Source organism: Echinops telfairi, unplaced genomic scaffold, assembly GCF_000313985.2.
Source record: "Echinops telfairi isolate 266 unplaced genomic scaffold, ASM31398v2 ScPeMD7_1713;HRSCAF=2227, whole genome shotgun sequence".
NCBI lineage: Eukaryota > Metazoa > Chordata > Mammalia > Afrosoricida > Tenrecidae > Echinops > Echinops telfairi.
Genome location: NW_022105611.1, coordinates 18,669,352 through 18,675,120, shown reverse-complemented (window position 1 = coordinate 18,675,120; position 5,769 = coordinate 18,669,352).

Genomic DNA, 5,769 nt, shown 5'->3' with positions numbered 1-5,769 from the left:
CCTCCCCCTCTCCCATGTCCCCCCGGAACTGTCAGTCCCATTGTTTTCTCCTCCAGATTGTTCAAAGCATGTTTCTTTCATGTGCAAACCTATTCTTGATAGTTTATATTAGTGGCCTCATACAATAGTTGTTCTTTGTCAGTTTTTTTTAGTTCAGCATAATGTCCTCCATATTCACCCATGCCGTGACACGGTTCTGGGTTTCATCAGTATTCTTTGTCATGGAGCAGTATTCCATTGTGCGTAGTATGTATGTGCCACGATTTGTTCAGACACCCATCCATTGATGGTTGCTCCCATCTGTTTCCTGTGGTGCACAAGGCTTCAATGCTGTGTCATAGCTCTACTTTCTCTAGGGTATGTACTTAGGAGTGGCATTGGTGGATGAGATGACACTTCTATTTCTAGTTTTTTAAGGAAGTGCCCTCCCACCCATCGTGGTTGTACAAGTTCTAATCCCCCTACATCCCTGCCAGCATTTGCTGCGGGACAGCTTTCGTTGGCATCATTCCATCTGGGCCTCACATGAGTGAGGGGGATAAACAGTCTAGCAGGGGAAGAATCAGGTCCAGGACAGGGAAACGACCTGCCAATGTTCACAAAGCTGTTTCCTATTCGAGCTGCAGTTCAGACGCAGAGCTTCGTTCTCAGTGTGTGCTCTGTGAGGTTCCACAGTGATTAAGGGCATAAAGTCTACAGCAGAACGTTCTGAGTTTGAATAAGAGTTCTAAGATAGGAGTCTTTTAGCTACACCCTTTCAGTAAGCTTATTAAGTCTGAGTTTCCTCAAGAAAATGTAGCATAACAGTACTACCTACCTCATAAAGTTGTCGAGAGGCTTTGATTAAAAAACCCAGAGTGTTTAGAGTGAAATATATAGCTATTTTAAAATTACTGCAGGACATTGGTTTGTGATATCTGAAAATAGTCAAGGGAGAGGTGTCTGGTTATTCAACTTCACAGGGGAAAAATGGTGTCCCTTTCCCAAAAGAGAAGATGCAACTATCATGTGTACTCAGGCTTCTAGATGCTGAGTATTTGCTCTTTTACCAGGAACTGCTGTGGTGTGGTAGGGAACACATTGGATGGTTAACCTTGAAGATAACAGTTCAAAACTACCAACCACTCCATGAGAGAAAGATGAGGCTTTCTACTCCCATAAAGAGTTACAGTCTTGGAAATCCACAAGGCCAATACTGTCCTGTCCTATAGGGTTGCTATGAGCCAGAATCGACTCAATGGTGATGTGTGTGTGTGTGTGTGTCTGTGTGTGTCTATGTCTGTGTTTTCAACATCTGGCACCTAAGCTCGGTTAGCCTGGTACCTACTAATTGGTTTCTTCCCCTACTTATAAATCTAGAGGTGCCAGCATATGTGCAAATGTGATTGACACACTGGATGAATGTATGGATTGTGATGAGATGTAAGAGCCCCCAATAAAAGTATTTAATAATTTTAAAAAGCTAGAGGTACCCTGGTGGCACAGTGGATTAAGCATTGGACTACTAGCAGAAAGACTGGAGCTTTTGAATCCACGAGTCACCCCCAGGAGAAAGACGAGCCAGTCTGTTTCGATAAAGATTTACAGGCTCAGAAACCCTTTGGAGCAATTTCTCCGTCAATAGGGTCTCTATAAGGAGCCCTGGTGGTGTAGTGGTTACACGTTGGGCTGCGATCCCTATGGTCGCAGTTCGAAACCACAAGTGGCTCTGCAGGAGAAAGACTAGGCTGTCTATCCCTGGAAAGTTATGATCTGGGAAAGCCCACAGAGGGGTCGCTATGAGTCATCACCGAGTTGATTTGAATATAGGTTCTCTATGAGTCCAAACTGACTTGACTGACGTAGGTCCAATCTTTCTCCTCCCCCAAGAGGAAAGCAACAAGGCCCCAAGTCTTCATACCTATATTTTAGGATGGATGTATGGACGTGAGTTGCTAGCTGCAACTCACAACCACTAGAGGGCAAGCCGATGGTGTCTACTACAATCTACCCATCACACCTCTCCGTTATTCACTTGTCATATGACATTCACCCCATTTGGACATAGTGTCTCAGGGTTCTGATTAGCCACACTTTCAAGGGAGGAACTAGTAGGAGCTTGATTGCTGGGATGAGCTCCTGCCCTCTGGCTTCAGTTAGTCCCAAAGCCATAACTGATAGCCACTCTCCCTCTCCTTGATGGTCCTTCCAGACTCCCCTTTCCTTCCCTTTCACATACAATCCTGTCTCCCAGTCTAGACAAATCTCCTGCAGAGTGACTCAGACCTTCGCCCCTGACAATTCAAAGGCCCAGTTGCTAGTCTTCAGCTCAGCCTGCTCTCTGCAGGAGCTACATTTCTCTTTAAAGGCTCTCAGAGGGGCCCTTTGATACGCATATTTCGTGTTATATTGAGAGTTATGAGGTCCGAGCCTGTCGTTTTCTCTCTACCCTTCAAAACAGCAATGTCCCTTTATCAATATTAACCAGTTACACAGCACTAGCAGCTTCTATTTCTGGCCCACCTCTAAAACATAAAGAGACAGTGTCCAAACTAATGCCATCCCTCAATCTAGATCTCATTCCAGTTTACCACAGGTGAAAGTGTTAGCAATCACACTGATCTGCCACTGGTAACAACCTACCTACCACCAGTGATCGGGCCCCCATTGCTGGCAAGTTGATGAGTAATCGATTACACATTCTAATCCTTCGAATCTGTTCTCTAGAACCACTGTCTTAGTCCAGATTTCCTAGAAGCAGAGCCTGAGCTAGGGATTGTTTTGCAAATGTTTTATTGCGGGGCGGTCTCAGATGAAATCTGTAAGGGAATGAGGAGATTGGATGAGCAAACGATGAAGTTAAAGTTGGGTCAGCCTGGTTTCCCAAGACCTCTGGGTCATGAGAGGCACTGGAGAGCTGTCCTGCCTCTGGACACGGGGCTGGCCTTTGTAGGCCCCTTCTTAGTTTCAGTCATCAGCAGTGGGCTGTGACCAGGGGAGAGAGTGAGTGTAACCTCTCAGGTAGTTTTCCAGTGAGGGGCTCATACTGGTCGAAGGCAATTATTAGAAGAATGATGCTTAGACTGTTAGTCGTCAACACTCACTGTAGCTAGATGTAGTACCGACCGTCAGTTCTGCAAAGGCTATATACTCTGTTGTGCTGGCTTTTTTGATCAATACTTTACTTGTAATACTCATCTCTATTGTTGAATGTGGGGTGCTTTCCCCCTATAGATTTGCAATGAACTTATATGTCAGGCTCCAGATTCACTTCCATTTTACTTTTCCTCCCTTTTAAGTCACTCAGACCATTTTGAGTTCATCCATTGCCCCACTTTATTTCCTCAATTCCTGAATGTACAATTGGAAGAGACAGACTTAGCACTGGCAGTGCCTACTAGAGGCTAACACATGAGCTGAGGGTTTGGTGGTAGGAAGTGGGAAGTAGCAGACTCTGCAGCTTCTTTCCCTGCCAAAATAGTAAGCCAAGAGGAAGGCTACATCTCAGGGGTGGGTGGGTGGGGCTGCAAACATTCAAGTCTCCCTCAAAGATGTGCAAGAAATAGGAGTGGTGAAGCCCATCATATCCTATTTCACCCTACAACTTCGCCCATCCAGATGCTTGATGGGTCTTGGACAATGATTGAGGATTATTGTAACCTGTGTTAGACTGGGTTCTCTTGAGAAGCCAAACCAGTGATATATGCAGATATATAATAGTATACATATAATATATATGATAGTACGCATGTTGTCTATCTATCTATCTATCTATCTATCTATCTATCTAATCACTCACTGCCATGGAGTTGATGCTGACTCATAGCCACTTACTATAGGACAGGATAGAGCTGCCCCTGTGGGTTTCTGAGACCCTAACTCTTTGTGGGAGTAGAGAGTTCCACTCCCTCAGTGTGGCTGGTGGTTTGGGACTGCCCACCTTGCAGATCAAAGCCCAACTGGTGACCACTGTGCTACCAGAGATCCTATTATCTATATCTATATTCATATATCTATGTATATCCACACCTACATCTGTACCTGTTCATATTCATATTTACATAGAGAAATGTGTGTCAAGGAAGATGGCTCACACAGTTGTCAAAGTGGATAAATCTAGTCTGGCTCATGGCTATGCGTCAAATGTTAAGCTGGAGGCTTTCCTGATTCATGTAGTTGTGGGGGCTGGCAAACCAGGAAGCAGGAAGACCACAGACTGTTGGAGGCAGAGGGGGATGAATCCAAGGACCCATGTAGGTAGGGCTGAGTGAATGCAAGGTCAGAAGACAATCTGATATGTCACTGATAGCTCCCAGCCTTGTCAGGCAAGATAGTGGGCCATTGGGCTGAAGTTTGATGAGATCGATACAGGACCCAGACCCAATAAGAAGGGCACTAGCTTCCACAGAATATCAACTGATGTGGGATAGACCACAAAGCTGATAAAACTTCCTTCTACTTTCACTAGGACTGTGATATGAATAAGTGGGTAACATTCCACCGTAATCTTCCCACAACTGCTTGGCTGTTCACAGCAGAGCCTATCGTGAATCTGACTATATTATATTAGATCACATCACGGGGGAGGCTCCGATTGTCACACTGAGAATCCTAGCCCAGCCTTGTTGACACAGAAGCCAACCATCAGTTTCCATTGTAGCTGCTCCCTCAGATAATAATACCCAGACGTACTATCACCGATGAAGTATCTCAACAGGAACCTGTTACCATTCAAATGATTTTCGCTATGAGGGTAAAGTGCCTTTGCTCTGACTGCTTCCAAGATTTCTTCTTTGTCTTTAGTTGCAAGAAGTTTGATTCTAACTTTGGTGTGGATTTCTTCGGGCTGTTCCCAATTGAGGTTTCTTTGGCTGAGTCTAGAGATTTGTGCTCCTTGTCTAACCTGGGAAGTTTTTCCATCATTCGTTTTCTGAGTCCTATTTCCAGCCTTCTTTCTCCTCTCCTCCCCTCTGGGATTCCAGTGACACACATGTTAAATCCCAGTTTTTCATTTATTTCCAATAGGAGAATCTCAGCAACTAAACAAAACATCTTAGTAAAGAAACAAAAGAAAGTAGAAACAGATGGAAAGCTTAGAACTGAAAAATAGATAGGTGACATTAAAAACTCAGTAGATGGCTAAATGTACATGTTAGAGCTATGAAGAGCATCAATGAAAAGCAGAGGCAAACGTAGGGGCCCTACTGCGTGGCATAAACACCTTCTCAAACATAATGTGACACACAGAGAGCAGAAGACGAAGCGGATGACTTGGACCTCCTAAAACAAGACACTTTAGGCACCAAAAGACTTCACCATCAGAGTCAAAAGAGACACCCCCGATTGGAGAAAATCAGGGCAACGATATATCAGAGAAAGGACTAGTCTCTAAAATCCCTAGAACACTTCAACATCCCAGCAAGAAAAGTAGGAATCATCTAATTTTAAAATGGGCAGAGGACACGCTCAGACAGTTCACCAAGGAGAAACATTCAGGTGGCTCCCAAACACAAAGACAGTTTCTCCACCATCAGCCATTTGAGCGAGGCGAATCCAAGCAACGATGAGACAGCCCCTCACACTAGCATTGATAGCAGAGTTAAAAAAATAGAGATAACAAACGCTGGAGAGAGCGCAGAAAGATGGGAACTCGTATCCACTGTTGGTGGGACTGCACAACCGTACAGCCCCTGTGGAAAGTGGTGTGGCACATGCTCAAACAATGGGAGCAGGAATACCATGTGACCCAACAAGCCCATTACTTTGTGTGTACCCTACCGAAAGACTCCC